Raw genomic sequence first — 27,858 nt, forward strand, 5'->3', positions numbered from 1 at the left:
CTGGCTTAGGTTATATCAAGGAAGCTATAAATATTTTTTTCCTCAACTTTTGGATTTCAAAATTATATGAATAAGGTATTGTGGACCATCACTTTACAGCACAGCATCAAGTACTGACGTGTCATTTAACACAACATACATTGTACACCTAGGCATGATAAATAAGAGACAGTCACTCTGGCTGCCAGAACCTGCAGATTAAGTAATATCTTTATTCTATCTGTGCCCATCCATCTACACACCCCTCAGAAGAGGGGGAAACTATGGACTTTCCAAGTTCTACAAGATACTAATTTTTCTAAATAGAGAGTACTTTTCTCTGATTTGGTAGTGATCTTATCAGCTCATTGATATCAGCTTCTCAAGGTGGAGAAACATCACTAGAAATATTAAATATAATCACTGTTAAGCTTCCATTATAGCAAGAGACCTGAACTTAAAAGAAATCTAACTTTAATAGGATCTTTCTTAAAACATGGCACTTGTTCTTAAATTTCCACCTTAGAATCTATTTATGACTATGATGTCAACTAATGCCACCTCAGGAAAGTTTTAAATATCCAATCCAACTTGGGGAAAAACATCAGATATGTTGGAAATAGAACAGATGGTTAACAAAAATTAAGAGAAAACTGACTTGGTAACTGAGATGGTGGCAACAGTGCTTCTCTTTAATATGCATACATACTACTTGGTTAAAATGCAGATTCTAATGAAGGTTTGGGTGGGGCCAAAATTCCAAATTTCTGTTATAAATGATGCTAATAGATGCTATTCCAAAGACCACACACACACACTGAAAGAGAAATCATTTTATCATTTCAGGACTAAAGAAACTTTATATAAAATAAAGAAAATGTTATATAAAAATCATAGCTGTAAAGTAAGCAATTTGCTCAAATTCACAAAGCTATGAGAAACCCTCCAGTCAGGGTTCTAAGTCATTAAATTGTGTTCCCCCCTCTTTAATCTTTAAAAAACCCGCCTTAAATTGTAATTTGAGGTTAATATCAAATGTGTTGAAAAGGTTTGCTTTAAGATACTCTCCCTAATTTGATAGAGCAAATACTTTTGATATAATCTGTTTAACAAGAGAGACTAAACAAACACAAAACTGATACCCTAAGCCAGGGGTGGGCAACCCCTGGCACACATGCCAAACATGGCACACCAGTAACTTTTGCTGGCACGCGAAACCCTCTCTTATGATCTTCCATTTACAATTTCTTTCTTAATATCAACTTTTTTATTTTTCAGATAAATTCAGTGTAGATGCATCTTAGATAAATAATTTTACATAACAAGTTATCTTAAAGACCATAGACACGGATTGACGAGAGGGAAAGAGCAATTTCTATGCCTCTGCCTTAACTCTCCTTGCCTTCCTAGATCCGACCAGTGTTTTAGTTTCATCCACATATGCTTGTGAATCTTTGTTCTCAGTGATGAATTTTAAGTCTCGTAACAGGAGTAGCCTGATGGATGAAAGTAGTAGCTCGTGCATATCTCTGGTCATGAAATATAAACCTGATGTAAAATCTCTGTCATCAGTGATGCAGCAGCAAAAGTCCCACTGATAATATCAAACGGAGTCATAAAGTTTTCTGTCAGACTATCAGTGTACATGTATACATTAAAAAATGTATTTTTCATCATCATATACTGTGTTTTTGTCACTCGAATGAATTCTATTATTTTCTCAAGGTTCTTTACATACGTACACCTTAATTAAGCAATATCAAGTAGGCGTAACATGTTCTCAAAAAATTAGGGTTGGCACGTAGAAGAATTTTGAGTCAGAGATTTTTGCTGGTTTTGGCACGCACTCACAAAAAGGTTGCCCACCCCTGCCCTAAGCTTTCCTAAAAATTTCTCAAGTGTTCTTGCCAAGTCTCTGGCCAACTTAAAAACATCCAAATCTCAAAAGCATCTATAAAGAGTAGATTTAAAATTTAAACACATGAACCTAGCAACACAAATTTACTAATAAATTCAAACAAGTTTACTGTGGAATTGCATTTTTCACAGAGATTTAATTCAAAAGTCAAATTCATTAATAGAAAATCAAGTATAGTCAAAACAAAACTACCCCCTGAAAAATCTGCTCAGGTTTACATATATGATCTCCCAGTAAGTCCTCTAAAAAAACCCATTTTTCCCCAGCAGCTGAGTGTTATATAAAGTTATTTGATGAAAAAGAATATAAACTCTAAACATCACTTTGTCTGGCAAGAGGCTCATAACTAGAAAAACAAGAACTAAGATTCGCCCCTCATACCCCTGCTCTAGGATATAGGTGCAGTGAGTGGAATAGAGAGCACTTGCTCTGTTTGAATGATGTGATAAACTACTACCCACATCTGAACTTTAAAAACCTCTCTCCAATTTACATTAAAACCTGACTATTAAGATTTCCTAAAATGTAGCTTACAATAAATACATGTCATGAATCAAAATAAATGCTGTGATCCAGTCTTTGGTAAACAATGCATATAACTGAATCAGTATACCTCTAATGTCAAGCCTGTTTTAGAACTTTTAAAGAGTTTTAAGAGTCACTGCATTTTAAGAGGTAAATACAACTGCAAGTTTGAAAAAGATCGAGCAAACAGAACTCTCCTTCACTTCAACTTTACAAGATCCCTGCATGGATGTGAAAATACTTACATGGACAAGTTAGGAGATGGAACCCCCCTATCATCAGCTAGGTTCCCAAGGTGGCTCAGCGTTGAAGTCGAACTGCTCTCTATACAGCACTTCTCCTAGGCCTTCTGGGTAGTTGTACACTTGGTCAGAAAGTTCGCCCTAAAGAAGGAAATAAAGTAGTAGCATTTAATCCTATGTTTAAAAATGTTAGGTTGAATTGACATCTTAACTGCAGAAATAAGTTTTAATAGAATCAATCAATCAATCAATCTATCTATCTATCTATCTATCTAAAAGCCTAAGTGACCAGTACGACTGAATGACCAGAACTGGTCAACCAGTCGCTATGACATGCACTGACCACCAGGGGGCAGATGCTCAATGCAGCCAACCTCCCCCAGTCCAGCAGGCCAACCTCCCTTGGTCTCTCCCCCTGGCCAGTAGGCCCTGATCAGCCCAGCCCTGATAGGCCCTGATCACTGGCCAGGCCTAGGGACCCCATCCATGCACGAATTCCATGCTCCGGACCTCTAGTGTTTCAATGTCACATTACACAAAATGTTTCAAAGTGTTTACACCACAGTATGAAGTAGTACTCTCTACATAGTAAGCATTTCCAAGCTGCAATAGTACAAAATTCACATAACCTCATGTCATGGTCATCTTACCAAGTATCTTTACCTACTTACTTACTCAGTTTCCAGCCTTCATCTAATTTCATTTTTGCTTTTATTTGTCCTCCAAAACTGAAATTTCTAAGTTGCCTAAAATTTAAGTGTCCAGTACTCTCACCAACCTGATGTGTATGCAAGACTCAGTATGTATAATGTTATAACATGTAGTCTAGAACTACCCAGAACCTTTCTCTTACTCTCCAGATTCCAAGTTCTTCTTTGCTTAAAGTATAAAATCCTACTGTATACCAAAACGATAAAAAGACTTTATGACTTAGCTAATACATTATGTGAACTAACTTTTGAGAACTGTCTTATATATTGGGCAATGACCACTAAAGGTTTACATCCTCATACATAGCTTGTCTAAACATAAGTCACTACTATACTAGGAACAACATATGAATGTGAATGTGCTTGGCATACTAAAAAATGCTAAATAAGTTTTAGGAATGCTTATTACTTGCTATCATTTAATAGGACAGACTTATATAATCTCTAAGGTAAACCACTAGACCAGACCTATTCATACTTCTATAATTCTGTGGTTGCTACTTTAAATATAACCTGGCAGCATTTGCTAGAAAAGGGCTAAGAAAGAAATCAGAAAAATGGCAAAACTAGAAATTATAAGGACAAGAACCTGAGAGATTTCAGAAGCACTATAGGCATATCTAAAGCATATCTCATCTCAACCAGGATGGTCACTTTTGTAGGAGGTAAAGAAAATGTTCTTTCAATCTAGTAGGGTCTGCTCACACTCTCAATGACACTAATGGATGATGAGGCATGTAACAGTGATTATAAGCTTACATTAGACTCCATAACAAAGATTCTGATTCTGCCCACACCATGATAATTTTAAAACTAAACTAAAAGACTCATGCTAGAGACAGAGATGGTTTATTCTCAGTTATTCCAAGAAATAGGATAATTATCCTGACAGAGACATTCCCCCCCCCCCCCGCCCCATATCTTGCCGCTTTAATGCAACCCAAGAGCAGTGATGTGAAATGCTAAGGCCATTAAACTTCAGATATTCAAGAATGTTCTTCAGTATGATCTCTAAAAACATTTCCATCTAACTAAAAGATACGAGTAGGAAATGAAGGCCCTAAAATTTGAAAGGCAGATCTCAACAGAAATAATAAAAAGGGCATGTAGAATAAGAGAACCTTTACATGCAGGATAAACAGAATTATCTGTACAGTTAAGATAAACCATGAAAAGTTAGGTAAAATTGTGGAGAAAAGGAGTTAAATTATTCTCATTTAGAATGGTGTGTGTAAATCAGCCGGACCATGTACAACACTGCATTCAAGTTCCTTAACAATTGTTTGAAGAGACTGTCTTCATCTTGGTGAACAGCATTCGGCAGTAGGCCAGTAAGACCAAAAAAAAAAAAAAAGAAGAAGAAGAAAACTTCTTTCATCACTTGGAGACACTACCCACAAAAACCTAGTATCACCAAATTACCAATATTTCTCTGAACAACTCACACTGCCTTTACCAATGACTTTTAAAGTTGTTCTGTGATATTCCTTCCCAAAACCCCAAGCCCCAGTCTAATCATGACAAAAGACCAGATAAACCCAAATTGGAAGATGCTCTACTGGTATCTGGTCAGTATTTCTCTGGACTGTCAAGGACATGAAAAACAAACAAAAAAGACTAATTGTCACAGATCAGAGAGTCTGGGGAAGGCAGGACAACTAAATGCAACGTGGTACTTTGGATCGGATCCTGAACAGAGAAAGGACATTAAGAACAGGTGAAAGCCAAAGAAAGTCTGGAGTATAGTTAGTAATGTATCTGGGCGAGAGGTATGCAGTACCAGCTTCTGCACTAAATTTGCAACTTTTCTATAAATCTAAAATTATTCTAAAATAAAGTTTATTTTAAAAAACTAGAGAAAGGATTAATATAGTGGGCCACTACTGAGCAACAAAAAGGAAAAACCTGCTAATAAATGCACCATGAGTATCAAAAATATGCTGAGTTAAAGAAGTCTTTTAAATCAATGCATACAGTGTAATTCCACTTACATACACAAGTTCTAGAATAGACAAAACTAATCTGCTAAAAACACAAAAACCAGAATCATGGCTTCTTCTGTGGTGAGAAGGGGATAGCGTTTGAAGGGGCAAAAGAGAACTTTCTGGGGTGCTGGCCATGTTCCACATCTTGGCAGAGGTTTGGATTACACAGCTCTATTATTGTCAAAACTCATCAAACGGTATTATTACTTGAGGTGTGCATTAACTATGTGAATTTGACTGTGTGTGTGTTCTTTAAAGAATAAACAGAATTAGACCCTATTTAACGATATGTGCACACTGAAGCTGGAGCAGTGAAGTGTTCAGGCAACTTCAGCTTGCTTTGGTGTATGGGACGATGCTCCGACCAACTGAGACACCCGGCCAGGGCAGCATCCAATTACTTCCAAATATATGGAAAAACATGATGGATTGATGAATGGATAGCAGGATGGCAAATAAAGTAAAATGTGAATCTAGGCGAGGGTACAATTCTTTCCCCTTCTCTGGATGTTCGAGGATTTACGAGTTAAACCTGGGCGGCCAGAGGGAAGGTACTGATGATGACTGCACCGACCAGCAGTCATTCAGGAGCCCATCCACCCCACAAAACGCAAACCCCTCAGGGCTTATCTGTATTCACCACCAGCATCTGCTACTCTTACATTTGTCCAAGGAATTAAAGGATTAGTGGGGCCTTGCTCAAGCTTCTGCCAGGCTCGGTAGCTCTCTCTTCCTCAAGTGTCCTCCCTCGGGTTCCCACCCCGGCTGGGAGCTCAGCAGTGGCATCGGGACAGGCCACCAACACTTCATAACGTATCCAAGATGCTCCCCCCCCCCCCCGCCGCCCCCAAATCCAGTTAAAACTGCTGAAACATCACGGGGCTGCGAACTGCGCACCGGCCCTTCCAGCTTCCCGGACCAGCAGAGCTCGCTGAGCCCCAGAAACCTCCGCTCAGAACGTATCTCGGGGGAGAGTTAACACACGTTACCACCGTGAACGGCTGGCGATCGCACTTACCGGGACTTGATCAGCCACCCAAGCCCGCCGCGCGCCCTCCCTGCCCAGGAGTCGTGGCGTGGACGGAGCACGAAGCCATGGCGACGGGTCCTCCGGCTCCAGGAGGAGACCCGGGGTGAGTGAAGGCCACCGGGCCCAATCCCGGGCGCCGCGGGGGGCGGGGCGGCAGGCCCGAGGCTGCCAGCCGGGGCCAAAGGCCTCGCGCTCGCTACCTGACACCGGGGTTCCCCGCCGCCGGGCCCCGCGTGGCGTCAACTTTCCTCCAGCAGAGGGAGACCGCACGCCCGGCGCCCGTCCTCCCCCGGCAGCTGTCACCGGAGGCCGGCGCGGGCCCGCCCCGCTCCATTCATAACGCCCGGCCCCGGCCCCGGCCCCCGGCGCGCCGCCCGCCCGTCCGGGCGCCCGGAGAAGGCTCGGCGCCTCTCGGGGTCGGGGCGGCGGGACCCAGGCCCCTCGGGGACGCCGGCCCGGCCCCCCTCCCCGGAAACAGCAAAGCACCACGGGAGAGGGGTGGGGGGACCACGCCGCCCGAGGCGCGGACGACCCCCGGCCGCGAGACCCCCGCGCGCCCCCCGCGCGCACACGCCCCCTCGCCCCAGCCGCTCCGACTCCGCCGAGCGTCCGGAGCCCGCCGGAGGCCCTTGAGGCGCGCCCGCCGCCGCGGCACCGGCCGCCGCCGCCACACACACTCCGCCGTCCGCCATGTTCGAGGCGGCTGGCGGCGGGGATCGCCGACCGGCGGCGGCGGGGCCCAGCCGGGAAGCACCCGGCCGCCCCCCGAGGCCGGCACCACGTCCCGGCCCCGCCCGCCCGCCCGACCCCCCCGACACCCCCTCTCGGATGGGTACTCACGTGAGATAACGGCCCAAAGAGTCGGGTAAAGCGTCTTCTCTTTTTCGGCGGAATTTTTAAAGAGGGATGTGGTTACCTTGAGCAGAAATACCCAAGGCGGCCTGGGCCATAAGCTGCGGGGACGACGTAGGAGGAAAAGCGCGGCCCCGACACCAGCTGGGCAGCAGTGGAGGCGGCGGCCGACGGAGAGAAACGGGACCCCAGCGCGGGCACGAGGAGGGCGAGGGCCGGGCGGGGAGAGGACTCGGCGTCGCCACACCACAGACAGAGAGGAGGAGAGCGAGAGAGGATGAGAGAAGGCGGAGGAGGCGGAAGACAAGGAGACCCTGCAGCGGAACGAAGAGCCAGAGAGTGTGGGAAGGCGGTGCGGGCGCCGCCAGTATTTATAGCCGGGGGCGGGGCTTGGTGACGTCACGCCGACCGGCAGCCGCGCGAGCGGGGCGGGGTTGACTCGGGCCGGGAGCAGGGAGCAGGGAGGGGGCGGAAGCGAGAGGGGACCGCGCGCAGGGCGCCCGGGGGCGGGGCGAGGCGACCCCGCGGGGCAGGTGCCGGCCGCCTGGCGTCTCTCCGCCCTCCCGCGGTCCGCGGGTCCCCGGCGGGCGGAGGGCGGAGGGCGGGCGGCGCGAGCCCGGGCGGGCGGGGTCGAGGAGGTGGCTGAGCCGTAGCGCGGCCCCGCCCCGCGTCCCCGCCCCTCGGGCGCCTGAGCCCTCGCCGGCGGCGGCCCGAGCTTCGGGAGCGGGGCCTGGCCTCCCGGCGGCCCCGGCGGCCCGCGCTGTTCCGGGCCCGGGGCGGCGCGATGCAAGCACGGCCTGGAGAGGCTGCGCAGGAGGCCCGCGGGGCCATCGGGGAGCGTCCTCCCCCCTCGGGAGCCCTCGGCCTTGTGAGGGCGGGCGAGCCGGGGACCACCTTCCAGCCGGAGGCTCCTGCCCGCGCGGGCTGCGGCGCCCCTAACGGAAGCGGGTTCCCCATGGCCAGGGGCCGTGGGCCCCATGTTAGCGACCGCGTGAGCACGTCCCGGGTGCTCGTGAGTTGCAGTGCGGTGCAGCAGGATTTGTTTTTTAAGGAGCGTGGCTTTTATGTCTTCACTTTAAGAGGTGTTGGTGCAGTCAGACCCAGCCCTTATGAATAAAGAACCAGTGTTGGGAGGGGATTGCTGATGTTCCAAGCTCGCATTACTGTCATCTCCCCCGTCTCGTTCTCGCAGTTATTTTAATGTTACCACCGCATAACAAACTTCTACTGGCGGACCTGGGACAACCTACAAAGCTTTTAATTTCTCATCTTTTAAAAATGTCTTCGCACTAGTGATTTAGAAACCCCGAGTTCTGGGGGTGAAAACGCCTTGCCGCTCAGACTCAGGGACCCAAATGCAATACGGATTGACACACCCCTCCCACATTCAAGTCTTTTGAGATTAAGACCCTGAGTTGTTTAGTTTCTCGTCCTTTCCCCGCCGTCTGTTTACTTTGTGAGCAGCTCGGTGCGTGATTAATAAATCATCAAATGGAAAGAGAGCCTTTCTGCGTGGAAAGGGAGCAACTCTTGGATGAAAATATTAGGTAGAAATCAGAAGCTGTGGACTCTATTCCCCGTTTTTTTCCCCCCCATATTTCACTCTGCTTTCGTGGCTTTCTCTTTCATTTTAAAAATTCTCTTTGATTCAGAAAATTTATAAGCACACTTCACTAGACCCCCTGGTGGAAATAGGAAGGCAAGAAATGAATACACCACTTGAAATCTTGCTTACAATTTAGCAGGGGAAATAAGATGACACAAAATAAACTGTTGACAGATAGATAAAATGCTGTGTGGAATCTAATAGGAGGAGGAAATGATCGCAGCTAAGTGAGAAAAAGGCTGCTGGGGAAAGATAAAGATAGATTTTGAGAGAAGTTCCAAACATGGGAAACAAGTGACTTTGAGAGCAGATATTCCAGGTAAGGGAAACGGGTGAGAGAAGGCAGAGAAATGGGTCAGTTTGTAGAACTGCAAATGGGCTTTCGGGATCCAACATTGGGGCAAGGTTGCAAATGAGATTGAAAAGGTAGGTTAGGGTGAGATCCAGAGGGGTTCAGAGCTTGGACTTTATTCTGGAACCACTAATCAGGGACACAGTATACCCAAAGATGTGTTTAAAAGGTTACTCTGGCATCAGTGGGATTGAAAAGAGAAAGTTTGGGAGAGAGACTCTTAACACAATTAAGGGACTAAGGGATTCAGAATGGATGGGAGGGAAAAGACAGGAAAAATAGAGGTAATCTTGAATGTCATGGGATATAAGAAAGTGTCATGATTTGGGGATATAAGATAATCAGCAGGGAGAATTCTGGAATCATGAAAGAGAGAAATACAAGGACCCATTTGGGAGGGAAGATGAGCCTGCTTTGAGCATAGTTTGAGCTGTTGATGAAATATTCATATAAAGATGGTGCAAAGGCCCCTGGAAATAGATCTGGAGCCCTTTTGGCTGTGAATTTGGGAGCCCCTTCTACAGGCATGATCATTAAGGAAATGTTGAGGTCTACAGGAAAAGGGAAATAAGCGCAGGATCTACAGAAATGCCAGAGAGAAGGGATGCTGGCAACGAAGACCAAGAAGACCAGCCAGAGAAGTGGGATAGTCCCAGTTGTACACTGTCAAGCCATTCAAGATGGAATGAGTGATCAGGATATCATGTACCTTGTTAACGTAAAAAAACCCATTGAAACCTGTAAAGAATTTTTGTGGGTTTATTTGAGCCAAACTGTCGACATATGCCGGGAAGCAGAACCTCAACGAATTGAGATAGTGCTCCGGAGAATGTCAGGGTTACATCCATATTTATACATGAAATTCATTGGTGACACATTTAAGGAGGTGGGATTAAGCGAAGTGGGGGAAACCTCTGTGATAGGATAAAAAGTAAAATGATGGACATATACTTAGGTGGGTGCAGGAACAATTAACATGATAAATGAAAGAATCTGCTGCATCTGTCCTGGGCTCAGCACACCTGGTTGTGCCCCAGGGGCTCCAGATACAGGGAAATCACAAGTTACCCAGACATTTCAAGGGTGTGTTATCATAGATGCAAAAAGACAGATAGGCTCAGTTACAGTAAAGGTTGATCTTATCAGTGAAGATATTGGCTTAGGACATAACTGCCCACCATAACTGCTTTTAGTTAAGGTTTAATTTCAGACCATCCTTTGTGGTTACTTTAGGTCTCCAGTCTGCAAAACTGCCATGCAGGCCTCTCCTGAGCTTGTCAGGTCAGCATGTGGCCCCTTTCGTCCACAACCTCAAGCAGGATGAAAAGGGGGTCCTGGTTTTGGCAAATGGCAAATCATTGGTAAATCCAGTCCCACATTGAAAATTTTGAATTTTTTTTTTAAAGAAGTCTGAATTTTTATCCTGAAAACGTTTCAATCATGATGGCAGTTTGAAGTTGAGAAAAGAGAATAATATGGAGTTGGGAAGAGAAAGGACTGTGTGTGGCAGGGAGAACACTTGGAAAGCTATTGTTGTTGTTTTCTGTTTTGTTTTTTAAAAAAGATTGATTTCAGAGAGAGGCAGGGATAGGGAGAGAGAGAAACATTGATTGGCTACCTCCTGCATATCCCCTTCTGGGGATTGTGCTCGCAACCAGGGCATGTGCTCTGACCCAGAATTGAACCGTGACCTCCTAATGCTCGGGCGATGCTCAACCAACTGAGCCACGCCTGCTGGGCTGGAAAGCTATTGGAGTGATTCACAGAGAAGAATGATAAGGGCCTAAGAAGAAGTTATCTGTAACCTTTAAGTGAACAATTTCAGTGGAGTGGGAGGCACAGATGAGTTGCAGAGGTTGGAGTGAGGAGCAGCTGACATGAAGTCCTTGAATGGTGACCACTCTTTAAAGTGGAAGCTACTGGACTAGAGCCTAATCTGGCATCATTTATAGGGAAGTATTTCAACTTTTATTATTCAAACTGTGTGTCCTCATGATTAACATTGTTGTATTCAAATTTAAAGAATAATGCTAGCTTTTAATGAATACAATAGAACCTTGAAAACTGTACTGCAATGAAATAGACAGCATAGTGTGTAACTTTAACAGAAGGATAGCTTCCCAATGAGAACAGCATATTTAATTGTGTTTGGGGTTTGAGGTTTTGGATTTTTTGCCAAGTTGGGTTACTCATACATACATACACAGGTAGTGCCAGAGGAAATATTATCATTAAATAGAGAGCCCTAAGATGAAATGATATAACCATTCACACTTAGGTCATCCTAGTACACTGACTCAAACTTACTGTTGTACCAATAGATATAAAAGATTGAATGAATTAGATTGTTGATAAAGACAAGTCACTCAAAAACAAGAGGTAAACCTAAAATCAGCAGCCTATAACAAATATTTTATAGTCACATATAAATGTGATAAGTGTAAAGAGTCCAATAGTAACTGAGAGTAAAAATTCCAGTTTAATGGGACTGTGTAAAGAGAGCTTAATAGGAATTTTTATCGCTGAGTTTCATTCTTTGAGTACTCCTTATAAAGAAACCCCAAATATATAGGTTTTAAATAATTTAAAAATTTTTCATTTTAAAATGTTATGAAAATAACTAGATCTAATAAATGAATTCAGGAAAGTAGCAGGATACAAAATCAATATCTAGGAATTGAAAGCATTCCTATACACCGATAATAAACTATCAGAAAGAGGCGCTAAGAAAACAATCCCATTTACTCTTGCAACTAAGAAAACAAGGTACCTAGGAATAAATTGAATAGAGGTAAAGGACCTGTACTCAGAAAACAATGGAACATTGAAGCAATTGAGGAAGATGCAAACAAGGGGAAGCATAATCCGTCATGGATTGGAAGAATTAACGTAATTAAAATGTCCATACTACCCAAAGCAATCCATAGAAGCAACACAATCCCTATTAAAATAACAATGGCATATTTCACAGATATAGAAAAAATACTCTAAAAATGTATATGGAGCCCAAAAAGATCTCAAATAGCCTTAGCAATCTTGAGAAAGAAGAACAAAATTGGAGTGATCACAGTACTGGATATCAAACTATACTGCAAGGCCATTGTAATAAAAACAGCCTGGTACTGGCGTAAGAACAGGCATATAGATCAATGGGACAGGACAGAGACCAAGAAATCAACCCATGCCTCCATGGCTATTAGTATTTGACAGAGGAGGCAAGAGCACTCCGGGGAAGCCAGGGCCCCATTGTGAGTGCCCTTATGGAGAGACCCACATGGCAAGGTCCCCATGTCTCCAGCCAACAGCCAGCAAGGAGCAGAGGCCACATGAGTGAGCTTGGAAGCAGAGTCTTCCACCCTTCAACCTCCCACCCCCCACCCCCCCACCCCCCATCAAGCCTGGATATGACAGCAGCTTGAGACCCAGGGAAGGTCAATAAATTGTCAAGTTCGTATAGCTAGTAAGTAACAAAGCTAAAATTCCTGTCTCTTCTTTGCCTTTTGATTCAATTCTGTTTCCTTCACGTCTTCAGTCGTCTCCTCTTTTTCTCCATTCCCTCTCTCAGATCTTCCATCCATTCTTATAGAATTATTTGACAAGACTATTGTTGTGAATCCAACATTGGTATCACTAGTTTTTTTGTCATTAAAATCCAGCTATAACCTTTAAGTGAACAATTCATTATAACCTTTAAGTGAACAATTCATGGGTGGCTCAGTTGACTGGAGCATCATCCCATGCACCAAAAAGGTTGAGGGTTTGATTCCTGGTCAGGGCACATAGCTAGGTTGTAGGTTCGATCCCCAGTGTACAGGAGGCAATTGATTTGATGTCTGTCTCTTTCTCTCTCTCTCCCCCCCGACCCCCTTTCCTCTTTCTCTATAAAAAAAAACCCAAAAGATACACACACATAGCCCCAGCTGGTTTGGCTCAATGGATAGAGCGGTGGTCTGCAGACTGAAGGGCCCAGGTTTGATTCTAGTCAAAGGCACATGCCCAGATTGGGGGCTCAATCCTTGGTAAGGGGCGTGCAGGAAGCAGCCGATCAATGATTCTCTCCTATCATTGATGTTTCTATCTCTCCCTCTCCTTCCCTCTCTGAAATAAATAAAAATATATAAAAATTCAAAAAAAATTTTTTTTAAACTACACACATAAAATCCAGCTACAAATGGCCAAACTGCCTCTAGGACAACTCTACTAAGATGATCTGTATTATCTCAAACTCCAGATTTCTTCATCTATAAAATATTCTAGATGTTCTACATAGTCTAATGCAAAGTCTCATCTAGCTGTAATATTCAAAGGAATCTAGGTCCCAAACTAAATTCATCATTGTCCATTCCTTCCCCCTAAACTGATCTTCCTCTTTCAGGTCCCCCGCCCATGTTCTTATTATAACTCATCAGCCAGGTACAACATTTTGAAAATTTTTCATCCCTTTTCTTCACCTCTCCATATATAAAACAAGTTCTGGACCTGGAGAGCATTATGCTAAGTGAAATAAGCCAGTCAGAGAAAGACAAGTATATGATTTTACTCATACATGTAATATAATGAACAAAATTTATATTATAAAAGGCCTGTGGCTGTAACACCGTAACGACCAACGACCAGACGGGGAACCATGGGGAACCAGGTGGGTGGCGGTGGTGGCCAGAGTGAAACAGCCCAGGTCCTAGGTAGGTGCCTAGCAGCAGCCAGAGCAAAGCAGCCCAGGTTCCAGGTGCCTGGAGGCCAGCGAGCGGGCGGGGCAGTGGGCTGGTGGGCAGGAAGGCGAGATTTCCCACACTGGGCTTCTAGTACACTAATAAACAACATAGAAACAGATTCATAGATATAGAGGGGAGAGGGGTTGGGGGCTGGGTTAAAAAGGTAAAGGGATTAAGCAAAAAACAAACAAAAAGCCTCATAGACACAGACAATACCAGGGGGAAATATGGGGGGTGGGGAGGTAGGAAGTAAAGAGGATATACATGGTGATGGAAGGAGACTTGACTTGGGGTGGTGAACACACAATACAATGTACAGATGATGTATTATAGAATGGTAATACCTGAAACCTATATGATTTCATTAACCAATGTCACCCCAATGAATTCAACAACAAAAATTAAATTCTGTTTTTATTTTGAAATTATCTTTTCCTTCTCCTCCTAGTCCAATCCTACACCACATCATGTTTGGATAGTTGCAGAATCCTCAGCAAGTCTAAGTTTTTTTGCCCCAATCCACTTTGCATGGCTATTTTTCACACTAATCTTCCTTAATCTGACCCTCCACTGGTAAACCCATAATGAACCTCTGTTTTTTACAAATCATGCCTTGACTTTTCTGCTGGCTTATAAGGTTCTTCAGAACCCAGCTCTATCCTTGGGAGCCAGCTTTCTAATCCCTGACACAAACCTTGAACTTAGCTCTGTCTAGTTTGTTCACTGGCCCTCAAGTCATCCATGCAAGTATCTGACTCTGCTCTGCTGTTGTTTTGTCTACCCAAATTCTACCACCCAAGGTGTCCCAGCTCAAGTCCAACATCCTGTTCAGATCCCAGAAGGCCTGTTTCACTGTGACTAAACTTGACAAAGCCACTATTCCCTACTGAACCCCTCTATGCCTGTGCTAGAGAAGCACCTAAAATTTCAGGGCCTTCAATCATCCACCTTATCCTATTCACTGGTCGCCAGCCCATCCTGTGCCTTCCTGCACTGCTGCTTTCCTCCTCACACTCGCTTCTGTTCCCTGTGGAAGATCATTTCATGACGAACAGACCTTTCTGCATCCCCAGCCTGTCTCTTACTCCTTGCTTTAACTGAAAGTTGGCTGTCTTACAAGAACATAGCTTCCCCTGCCAAGTCTTGAATCGAGGGGTGTTTACCCTACCAAGCCTCATACACTTCAGGGTTGGGAGGCAGGGTTGGCCTTCTCCCAGCTCCACAATGCTATTGCCAGACCGTTATACTGAAAATAAATAAGAGATTAAACCAGCTGGTATGCCCACCCCCTCTCTATCCATGCCCGTATCATCTAACACCTTCCTGCCACTCCCACGATGGTTGAAAGTGAGAGAGAGGCACCTTGTTCACTGTCTTCTTACATTTTCTATATTACAGCTTTAAAACAGTTTTCATTATTTTTTTTCTCCTTAAATAATAAAATTCCCCTGTAACCCTACACTCCAGTGATGTCCATCATTCCCACATACACATGTGTCCCTCTGAAAGTGCAGTCTGGAGTCTCCTTGTGAAGTGGGTGTCTTTTCTGCTTACCTTGGCGTACCTTAGCCTCGCAGCCTTTTTATCTGCTCAACTCCTTCACCTACCCTACACTGTTCTGTAATAGGGGTCTTGAAGCCCAACATTCCTTCCTCTGATTGCAACCTCCTTTCCCTTCCAGCTGCCTCATGCCACCCCCATACCTGCTCTGCAGGTGTAATCACCCTATCACTTTTTTAATTGAGCTGAAATTCACATTACACATAATTAACCATGTTAAAGGATACAATTTAGTGCATTCAAAATGCTGTGCAAATACTACCCAAAGCAGTCTACAGATTCAAATGTAATCACTATCAAAATCTCATCTTTTTTGCAGAAATAGAAAAACCCATCCTGCCCAGCTGGCATGTATCAGTGGGTGAGCTTCGACCTATGAACCAAGAGGTTACAGTTCGATTCCCAGTCAGGGCATAGACCTGGGGTGTGGGCTCGATCCCCAGAGTGGGGCTTGCAGGAAGCAGCCAATCAATGATTCTCATCATTGATGTTTCTATCTCTCTCTCCTTCTTCCCTGAAATCAATAAAAATATATTTAAAAAGAAAAGAAAAACCCATCCTAAAATTTATATAAAATCTAAAGGGACCTCAAACAGCCAAAACAACCTTGAAAAACAACAAAGTTGAAGGACTCACACTTCCTGATTTCAAAACTTATGATAAAGCTATAACATTCAAAACAGTGTGGTGTTGGTGTAGTAGAGACATCTAGACCAATGAAATAGAATGGAGAGCCCAGAAATAAACCCTTACTTATATGGTCAAATGATTTTCAACAAGAGGACCAAGACCATTCAATGGGGAATGGACAGTCTTTCAACAAATGGTTTGGGAAAACTGTATATCCACATGCAAAAGAATGAAGCTGGACCCTTACTTCACACCATATACAAAAATTAACTCAAATGGATCAAAGATGCAAACTTAAGAGCTAAAACTATAAAACTCTTACAAAAAATAGGGGAAAATCTTTATGACGTGGATTTGGCAATGATTTCTTGGATATGACACCAAAGGTAGAGCAACAAAAGAAAACCAGACAAATTGGATGTTATGAAAATATAAAGCTTTTGTGCATCAAAAGACACTATCAACAGAGTTAAAAGGCAACTCACAGAATGGTAGAACCTATTTGAAAATTCTATATCTGTTAAGGAATTAATATCCAGAATCTACAGATTATTTTTAAAAGAATATTATCATACTATTTTTGTGAGATAAAAGAGAATTAAAATTTAAAAGTTTATTCTCTCTCTCTCTTTCTCTCTAGTTATGTGTGTGTGTGTGTGTGTGTGTATCAGACAATATTTATGTAGAGAAAGGCATAGATAGGCTATGTATTATATGTAGACACACAAAGAGAGATTGTAAACTTGATGAGATTTGGGGTTGTGTCTGGCATGTATAATTTTTTCCCCATAGTGCCTGGTACAAGATCTTGGCCCACATTAAATTTTCAATATCTACTTTTTAAAATATATTTTTATTGATTTCAGAGAGGAAGGGAGAGTGGGGGAGAGAGAGAAACATCAATGATGAGAGAGAGTCATTGACTGGCTGCCTCCTGCACAGCCCCTACAGGGGATCGAGCCCACAACCTGGGCATGTGCCCTTAGCAGGAATCAAACCTGGGATCCTTCCCACCGGCCGACGCTCTATTCACTGAGCCAAACCGGCTAGGACTTCAATATCTATTTTTAATTAAATTAATGAAGGAGAGAGAAAGAATACTCTTTTTAATTCCCACATCACCACCAGCATTACTTTTCTAAAATTGAGATCTGATCATACCATTGTTTGCTCAGAAATCTTGCAAGACTTCTCAGTGCCTTCAGAGTCAAATGCTCCTTGTAGCCACCTTCTATGATGGGTGGATCTCCTTCTATCTGCTTTCTGTTGGGCTTCTCACCTCATCTCCATCATTGTCATGGAAGGAATGGCTTTGGCCTTTGTGCACTTGGTAAAATCAGAACAATACACACCACAATAAGGATTGTGTGTTGACAGGATTAAATAAGGTGACATCTGAAAATGTTTGCCATATAGTGATACCAGCCAATTCATGCTGGTTTCTTTTTCTCCCTTCTACACCCTGCTCTTCAGCCATACTATAGGTTGTGCCCTCTCAGAGCATACATGTAATTTCATTTCTCCAGCTTTTTGCTTCATATCTTATCCACTGTTTCATGTGTGCCTTCCCGATCTCCCATCTCTCTCTCTATAAAAATTAAATGAGTACCTAAAGATATATCTCAAATTGCACTTACTCAGTGCAACCTTTGAGAGTCCCCCAGATTTAATTCTTTTTTTTTTTTTTAATCTTCACCCGAGGATATCTTTCCATTATTTTTAGAGAGAGTGGAAGGGGGGCGAAAAGAAAGAGAGAGAGAAACATCAATGTGAGAGAGACACATTGATTGGTTACCACCTGCACGGGATCATGCCTGCAACCCAGGCGCATGCCCTTGACCAGAATGGAACCTGGGATTCTTCAGTGCACAGGTTGACGCTCTATCCACTGAGCCAAACTAGCTAGAGCTACTCCTCTTTTTGTGCTTCCATAGACTATCTTATATTACAGTTATTTGTGCACATATCTTGTAGACACATGTGTCTGTCTAGAGAGCCCAACACGATATTTATTACATCGAATTAATTTTTTTTTTGACCAGGAAATCCAGGTCTTAAATTTCATGATTGAACTACATCATAAAATCATTCCAACTACACTCTCTCTAAAAATAGTTCCTCTCTTTATGTGATAACATCCAGCCTGGCAATGTAGCACCCTTACCGCCCACAGCTCTCTGGAAGCTATAGCTGCTTAAGATAATGTGTGATAATGTGACTTCTAAGGACTGAGCTGGTGATGGTGGGGGTGGGGAAGCCCAGAGCTGATTGGACCAGGGGTGAGCACACACCTGACCCAGGAGGAATTACTCCCTTGCTCAGAAATGACCTGTGTGGCCCCAGTACTCAGAGGTCATTTCTGAGCCAGGCCAGTCCCTCCTTCCCTAGAATTTCAGTGTGTTGCCAACGGAGGTGGGTGCTGGGGCTTAAAGGTCCTGGTGCAGGTCCTGGAGGAGCAGCCATGTTGGGCCTCATGTAAGATGAAGGAGCAGAGGAAGGCAGGCACAGTGGAGGAAGGGCTGGAGCTGCTCAGGAGCAGAGACAGAAACACGGGGTGAGCCATCCTGTCCCCGAGGGCTCCCCGTTCTCTGGCTAGTTTAAATGAAGCCCAGCAGCACTTTGTTTTCCACCCTTGAATGCTGCAAGATCTCTGGATACTCTCAGTGAGTGCCCCTACCCCTAAATGCCCCTACCCCTTTTCGCCTCAAAGGACTAATGTTGCTCACAGCCACGGGCATCCTGGCCGCAAAGTGAAAATTGTTCTGCTGAAGCAACTCCAGCCTGAAACGTGTTCAATCACTTGAATTTATTGGCCCTCCCTTAGTAGCTAATTATGACCTTGGACAAATTTTTTGTCATTCCCTATCTCAGTTTCTTTAATAGGTAAAACACCACAATTTCATATGGTGCTTTACCACTTACCAATCCCTTTTCATACATTATTTGGTGAATTTTTAATCAGTGTTTGGGCCCGGCCAGTATGGCTCAGTGGTTGAGCGTCGGCCTATGAACCAGGAGATCATCGTTCTATTCCTGGTTAGGCACATGCCTGGGTTGCAGGCTCAATCTCCAGTGTGGGGTAGGAGGCAACTGGTCAATGATTCTCTCTCATCTTTGATGTTTTTATTTATCTCTCCCTCTGCCTTCCTCTCTGAAATCAATAAAAAAATATTTTTAAAAAGTTCTTGGAATACAAGCAAAGAATTTTTGTTCACCTCTTAGAAACTTTCCCAAGATTTCAAAATTAAGCCTCTAGTGCAAATGGGACTTACACACTAGTCTTCTGGCTTCTATCTGCTCAGGTCACCATCAACTCTACCTCAAAGAACATAAAGAATCATTTTTAAGGATGATAAATACAGATGGATTGATTGAATGAATGAATGAACAAATGAATGAATAAACTCTAAGATCTCTTTCTTGAGAGCTTTTGGTGAAAAACTTTCAAGTCATTAGAGTTAACAGTAACTTCATATTTATATGGGTCCTCTTTTAAAATATATTGATACTGAGTTTAATAGTAGGACCATTAGATTGAAGATCTATTGTTATAATAAACTGCTCCATTTCTACAAATATGCATAATACTCCTGCTGCGGCCTAGGCTTCTTGGATTCCAGTTACCATTGAGAAGTTTAATTTCAAGGCTGTAGGCTCAAGACCTAACCTAGACCCATGGGCAGTCAATACCTGGTACTTCCTCATCCTAAAATATGTTAGCTCAGCCCTAACCAGTTTTGCTCAGTGGGTATAGCGTCGACTTGAAGGGTCCCAGGTTCAATTCTGGTCAAGGGCATGTACCTTGGGGTAGGAGGCAACCGGTTACGGGCACATCCCCAGTAGAGGGTGTGCAGGAGGCAGCTGATCAATGCATCGATGTTTCTAACTCTCTATCCCTCTCCCTTGCTCTCTGTAAAAAATTCAATAAAATATATTTTTAAAAAAATATGTTAGCTCAGGTTACACAGAAGTTTTTTGTGTGTGTTTTTTAAAAAAATATATACTAGGCATGTGCCCTTGACTAGAATTGAACCTGGGACCGAATCCAGGACCCTTCCGTCCGCAGGCCGACGCTCTATTGACGGAACCGAACCAGCTAGGGAGCAGAGAACTTTCAGAATTATTTTGATACCATGCGGTCCAGTTCCTCACAACTTCTTCAGTTTCCTCAAGGCCACTGACACAGCCTGGCCAGGTCCCACCACGGGAGCTCTCTTCCTCTCCTTCCTCCCAGCCAGGGCTGCTTTGTGGGGCGGATTCTGCTCAGAGCACGCAGCTCCCTCACGGCTGGGGGGAGGCCGATCTTCGCTGCTCCTCGGAACTGCCCTGCACTGTTCCACGCAGAGCACTGCTGAGTCACACACTTTCCTCCCAGCTGCTGCCACCAGACCACATCGCCTCTTTCTCAATTCAGCCTGAAAAAGAAGAACACGTTATGCAAACTAAGTGCGAGCACAGAACACAACCTCCTTCCTCCCTCACACCAAAGAGCACACTGGGGGATCCTTATGTAATTTAGGGATCAACCAACACAATCTGATGTAATGGCACCTAAGGGAAAAGGAGGTGGAAGGAGAAACCAGGTTGGGGCTAGCTCACGGCTGAGAGGGCTGCCCCTCAGCGTGCCCTGTTCCACGTGGCTCAGCGTGTGGGTTGGACGTGATCGCAGTGTTATCATGAGGATAGCTAGCATTCTAGTGACATAGAATGATGTTAGTAACACCGATGTCTTTACTACAGGCCATGCCTCCTGTTCATTCCATAACTGTACTGGTAAAGCCTTTAGCACCGTGCCTGATGCGAAGTGCTCAATGAATGACAGGCATAGTAGTAGTATAAAAAAGTATAATTTATCCTTACAACCACCAACAATCTTTGCTAAGCCTTGCTCTTCACATCAGCTATTCCTTCAGGACACATTTCCTGAGCGCGTACCATGTACCATGTACCATGCACTATGTTAGGCCCTGGAGACACTCAGAAGGCATGGGCTCCCAACCAGTTTAACTGCTATCATGGGTGATTTTGGGCAGGTTCCCTGAGCTTTCTGAGCTTAAGGTTATTCAACTGTTAAATGAGTATGATAATCTCTCTGTCATAGGATTGTTAATAGGCTTAGACACATGCAAAGGGTTTAGCCCAACATGTTACTCATAAGAAGCTCCTAATATAATCTTAGCATCATTTAATGTGGACTGTTTACATAGCATGCTTGAAAAAGAATACTCAGAGAGAATCCCTTCTCAGGCTCACACAGTAATCAGTACTAGAACCTGGGATTCGAATCCTAGTCTGAGGGGCAGGCCACATGATTGGCCGATGTGATTCAAAGTTTGAAATCAGGATTTCTCTGAGACCCTGGCGTGTCTAGATTCCACATTGCTCCTGGACAGATGAAGCATCAATACACATGGAAGGGAGAGTTTTTAAAATATAGGACTCTAGCTCAAGCATTAATTAGAATCCTTTAGAAATCTTTAGACACTTGGCTTGACATGAAGTTAAATACAGCAGCATCCCTGTTACTTCCCTGATGTTTCTGATAAAAAAAATAAATAAATAAAATACTCTCCCAAAACTATGTGGATTATCAACTATAGTTACTTCTACACTAAAGACACTTACTCTTAACCTATTCTGATTCATCACCATCTCCATAACTGCTCTGTAATTAAATTTAATAACTTGAAAAAAAAAGGTAAGGAATTAAAGCTGTAGAGCCAAACCAACCTCAAAAAGCCCTTCTTTGTTGCTTGCAGCCCAGAAAACGTTTTTAGTAACTTTGAACAGAATCGATTCCCAAGGATGAAATTCTTGCTCCTCTTACCCGTCCCCCTGAAACTTTCCATATCTTGTCCTTTGAGAACATTAAAGTTTTCAAATCTGAATGGTTTGCAGTTCAATGGGGAAACTAAAATCAAAACTGATTTAGGGGAAAACTTTCTGACCTCTTTGTACTCACTCTTCAGGAAATTTTTGTGTGCTTGTTTATTTTCTTAATGTCTCTTGGTTGTGATCTATCTTGTTTTGGTTTCACATATGAAATGTTCCATCTGTGTATTTCATTTTCTAGATTTAGTCCCTAGAATTTTAAGTAAGAGACAGTTTAAAGCAGTGTTTCTTGGACTTTCCCCCCCTCCAATCCACAATAAGAAATGTATTTTACATTCTAACCTAAATATACGTATATTTACATATATATGCATATAAAGCAAAAGTTTCATGAAATAATACCCATGCTGTGAGGTGTGTACTATGATTTTTTAAAATTGTATTCTATCTTACATGTAAAGATATCGCACTAGAGGCTCAGCAGGTGTGGGGAAGGATGCACAGGCAGAGCACAGGGCGCCTTTAAGTCAGCGAGGCTGCTCCGTATGATATGCTAATGATGGACACAGGACAAGCATTTGTCAAGACCCAATAAAACACAGTGAACACTAACATAAACTATGGATTCCAGTTCATAATCATGTATCAATTTGGGTTCATCAATTGTAACAAATGTACCTTTGTTATATTGTAAATCAGCGAGCTGAACATAGGACGCCTTAATAAGCCAAATTAATTTGGAGTCTTTTATTACGCTAGCGGGCTCAGAGGAATAATGCTTCCAGAGTCTGAGCAAAGCAATTATGGGGGAAATTTTCCCTTTATACGTTTCTAATATCTTTGTCTCCTAAATATGGGACTTCCGGTCCCTTGTGCAAGTTTTCAAAAGAGCCCTATGAACGCTTAGCAGATAGCCCGCAGGAAGCCTGTAGCCTTGAGTACAGCTAACTAAAAGGTACCTGGTATGGGAGCAGGGGAGTATCAGCCCCTTATGTTAGATGACTAGCCTGCAAGGTCAGACGCTAAGCTTATCTTCCCTATTATTCAAGCAAGCATGAAGCGTGTGTTTACAGACGCTAAAAAGCGGAGTTAATTCACAGAACAGGGACGGTCTAAAAATAGCAGAGAATTTCAAACAGCAGTTTTACAAAATAGAGATTACTATGCTTCACCTTCTGTGCAATTTTTCTGTTAACCTCAAACTGCTCTAAAAATGAAGTTTATTTTTTAAAAAATTCAAGTAAAATAAAAGTTGGTTATAACTTTATAAAATTGATATTATTACCCACTAATGGTCACTCTTCACAATTTGAAAACTTGTAGTCTAGAGGGAGTGCCTTTTAACCAAGCTCCACAGAGCTTGGCCACATGATACAAATTGTTCTCAACTTTCTTACCTGAAGAGTGGGTGTTTGATCAGAGAAATGCCAAGCTGCAAAATATTATAAGTATACATTCTAATTTTTTGAAATATATTTTATTGATTTTTTACAGAGAGGAAGGGAGAGGGATAGAGAGTTAGAAACATCGTTGAGAGAGAAACATTGATCTGCTGCCTCCTGCACACCCCCTACTGGGGATGTGCCCACAACCAAGGTACATGCCCTTGACTGGAATTGAACCCGGGACCCCTCAGTCCACAGGCCGATGCTCTATCCACTGAGCCAAACCGGTTAGGGTTACATTCTAATTTTTTTTTTTTACATTCTAATTTTTAAAAAAGTATTAGAATGGAAGAAAAGTCATTAAGCATGAATTTTAAGTTGTATGTACATTATATAGGCCAACCTTATTTTTATAGGCATCTAATGGGCACTCTTATTTTATTTCTCCTATTTAAAAAAATAAAATGATCCCCGACCAGGTAGCTTCGTTGGTTAGAGCATCATCCCAATGTGCCAATGTTGAGTTTAGGCACCCGTCAGGGCACCTACAAGAATCAACCAGCCGAAACCAGTTTGGCTCAGTGGATGGAGCGTCGGCCTGTGGACTGAAAGGTCCCAGGTTCGATTCCGGTCAAGGGCATGTACCTGGGTTGCGGGCACATCCCCGGTGGGAGATGTGCAGGAGGCAGCTGATCGATGTTTCTCTCTCATCGATGTTTCTAACTCTCTATCTCTCTCCCTTCCTCTCTGTAAAAAATCAATAAAAATATATTTTAAAAAAAAGAAGGAAAAAAAAAGAATCAACCAATGAATTCATAGATAAGTGGAACAACAAATCAATGTCTCTGTCTCTCTCTCTCTCTGTCTCTCTCTCTCCTCCCCTCTCTAAAACTAATACAAATAAGAAATAAATACATAAATAAATTAAATTAAAAGTAATGGTTTCCAAGCAAAATATATAATTACATTTCTCTCTCGGTTCCTGATGCAAGATCCTTGTGTGAGAAGCAAAGAGTATCCAGGAATGATGCCAATGACAATTCCAGTTTGGGTATGTGTCTGCCTTACTGCCATGGGCCAGCAAGAGCTTACCTGAACTCAGCTCTCATTGGCTTCATTCGCTGTTGGCTGGGAGCCTATTGGAGACCAGGCCCTGTGCTGGGGGGTGAGCCCAGCGGCGTCCCACCTCTAGTAGCTTGTGTCAGGAAATGGAAATTGGGCTACCTCACTCCAGATCTTTCTTGCGTCCCCTACCCCAGGAGGGCAGCAAGCTAAGACTGTGTGGAAGCTCTGGCCCAGGCAGGTCTGCAGTGCATGTCAGTGCTCAATGCTGCTTCTCAACGGCTGTTGAATCCTAGGTGAGTTGTCTGGCCACTCTCCTCAGTGTCCTGCAGTGAAAGGGGTCATAATACCCCCTGCATCGGACTCTGTGAGGGTGCCATAGGACACGGAGCTGTCATCTTGGTCCTGCACAGTACTGCAAAGCTGATGAAGGTGCCCTGGGAACACCCTTCTTTCATATTTGCTCTGCCCCCTTTCTCCTCACCCCCACTTTCTGTGACTAATAATGTTGTATGTACACCCTTCCCAACACCTGGTTCTTCCCCCCTAAACCCCCATTCATTTTACTTAATTGAAAGGGTCCGAGGTTTGATTCCGGTCACGGGCACATGCCTTGGTTGCAGGCTCCATCCCGGCCCTTGTTGGGCATGTGCAGGAGGCAACCAATCGATGTGTCTCTCTCACATCCATGTTTCTCTCTCTCTCTCCCCCTCCCTTCCACTCTCTAAATTTAAGTCAATGGAAAAAGATCCTCAGGTAAGGATTAACGAAACAAAGAAAAAATAAAGAACAACAGGTATAAACTAGGTGTGTCCTGGCAACCTGGAACAGAGGTTTAGGCTAAATATAACCTGAAGGAACGCCTGCAATGAACAGATTCCTGGGCTAGAAGCCTGATCAGTGGAGATTTGGGGCGGTGGCTTCTTTCTTTTTTTAAAAATATATTTTGTTGACTTTCTACAGAGAGGAAGGGAGAGGAATGGAGAGTTAGAAATATCAATGAGTGAGAAACATCAATCAGCTGCCTCCTGCACACCCCCCCACCGGGGATGTGCCTGCAACCAAGGTACATGCCTTTGACCGGAATCGAACCCGGGACCCTTCAGTCCGCAGGCCGACGCTCTATCCACTGAGACAAACCAGTTAGGGCAGGGCGGTGGTTTCTTGATGTCCCATGAGCCTCTCCACGAGCAGGACATGGACTTGAATTCTGGCCTATTTCCTGAGCTTAGGAGGGCCCTGCCTGACAATGGTGTGAGTGTGTGTCAGGGTGAGGGTGGGAAGTTGCTTTAGCAACAATCACTGAAGTCCCTTGGGAATAGTTCCCAGGGTGAGGGTATAAGCCAGGGGAATACCCAAGAAAGAGCAGCCCTCAGCAGGGAGGGCAGCCAACTCAACTGGGCATTGGAGTCCAGAAGTCCCACTGCTCGGAGGTGGTGAGCCAAGCCCATGTCGTGCCGCGGTGATGCATGGCTGGGCTGAAGAAAGAGCTCATTGAATTGTTCATGGAAAAGAGTGGTGCCCGAGAAGCCAGACCTGGAGAACAAGGCCGCCTCAAGCACAGTGCTTGGCAGGACACCAGCCTGAAAGGTTCAGCCAGGGCCTCTCAGAATCGGAGGAACATTTTGCATCAAAAACTGGCCACTGCAGGGACAGATGGAGCTCACACATTTTGTCTGTCTGCCTGTGGCTTGCTGCTGATGGATGTGTCAGAGGGAGTCAGAGCTGCGGCTCAGCCTCTGGCTGAAAGGAAAAACCCAGACCTGCCTGAGCAGGAGGCACCCGAAACAGGAGCAGCAAAGGCCGTTCCCTGCTTCCAGGGCTTTTTCAGCAGCTGCTTATTTCCTAGAATCCACCGGCACAACCAGAGGCCTTGGTGGCCAGGTGACTTGGGTCTAATCCTGGCTCCGTGGCCTCCCAGCTGGGTAAACAAGGTTCTGATGATAAAACACATACTTTACTGCGTGTGTTTGCGTGTGCACAGCACTGCCCCGAGCACTTTGTGACTCTTACCTTACTTTTATGTATTGATTTCAGAGCGGAAAGGAGAGGGAGAGAGATAGAAACATCAATGATGAGAATCATTGATCGGCTGCCTCCTGCACACCCCACATTGGGGATGGAGCCTGCAATCCGGGCATGTGCCCTGACTGGGAATTGAACCATGACCTCTAGGTTCATAGGTCAACACTCAACCTCTGAGCCGCGCTGGCTGGGCTGATTTCACATACTTTTCACAGCACTTCAGGTACTATTATTTTCCCCGATCACCGGAGAGCAAACCGAGGCCTGGGATAGGTGGGTAGTTCGCTGAAGGTCACATGGCCGGGCAGTGATGGAGTCAGGATTTGAACCTGGGTGTGCGGCTCTGGGAACTGAGCGCTGGGTAGTTCGCTGAAGGTCACATGGCTGGGCAGTGATGGAGTCAGGATTTGAACCTGGTTGTGTGGCTCTGGGAACTGAGCGCTGGGTAGTTCGCTGAAGGTCACATGGCTGGGCAGTGATGGAGTCAGGATTTGAACCTGGGTGTGCGGCTCTGGGAACTGAGCGCTGGGCTGCTCTCCTACGCTGCCTCTGATTCACAGATTGTAAAATGGGTGTCGATGCACTTTCGTATTTACATATTCACATAGGATAATCACTTAACAGCTTGGGCACCGTGCCTGCAGGCAAAACTGTGAGCTACTGTGGGTGTGATTCACCAAGGCCTCTCTGCGCCTTGCTGCCCTTTCTGTTGCTGTCAGCCTCCTTCAGACAATTTTCTGCTTGAATTTCACAAGACCTTCAGCTTCTTGGGTTAGCACAAGTTGTCTATTTGGCATGTGTAGAAGGGCCGGGTAGCAAGGATCAAACACCCTGGGGGTAAGTGGGGGTTCTCTGCTCACCTAAGCAGTATTCCAGGAATCCTTCCAGGATGGAAGTTCAAGTTTGGTCCTCTGAGCCAACCTGAGAGTGCTACGCCTTTGTTTAACTGCAAAGAAAGAAATCTCCATCACAATCACAACGGCCCTCCTGGTTTTGTTTCTTCGTGGCTCCCAGGCACACACAGAAAAGCCTTTCCCCCCTTGGGCAGGGAGGGGTTTCCCACAGTCCCTTGCCTCCCCTTCCAATTCCAACGCTGAGGAGAGACTCACCCAAGTGAAGCCCCAGGGTATTTCCAGGCTTTGTTTCCCTGTGTAGTTAGGGTTTTGAGTTTCCCTTCAAGGTCGGAGATGCTAGGATGCAGCCCAGCCCCTCCGTGGGGAGAAGCTCCTACTCACCCACCTCAGAAAGAAGGTATGTAGCGGTTTGTGGCTGCGGGCACTCTGGGGTTCCCTATTGGGCTCAAGTAGGTGTTGCCTGGATATTGGGGAGCTGCAGGCCCAGAGACCTTATATCCTTAAACTTACCCATGTGCTTTAACTGCTCCCGTCTCCTTTGTTTTTTAAATGTATTTTTATTAATTGCAGAGAGGAAGGGAGAGATAGAAGCATCAATG

At 44.4% G+C, this 27,858-nt stretch overlaps 1 protein-coding gene across 1 annotated transcript in view; it reads right to left on the minus strand.

The window, feature by feature from the left end:
- Positions 1–7,587, minus strand: part of AZIN1 (antizyme inhibitor 1) — a 36,834-nt gene extending 29,247 nt beyond the window's left edge. Inside the window, exons 1-2 of the mRNA XM_081111182.1 lie at positions 7,230–7,587; positions 2,668–2,805 (exon numbers count right to left, since the gene is read on the minus strand). The gene's annotated coding sequence lies outside the window, so the exon portion shown is untranslated. The remainder of the gene's footprint in view (positions 1–2,667; positions 2,806–7,229) is intronic.
- Positions 7,588–27,858: the final 20,271 nt, after the last annotated feature.

Source organism: Myotis nattereri (assembly GCF_964212035.1).
Source record: "Myotis nattereri genome assembly, chromosome: 17".
NCBI classification, from domain to species: Eukaryota; Metazoa; Chordata; class Mammalia; order Chiroptera; family Vespertilionidae; genus Myotis; species Myotis nattereri.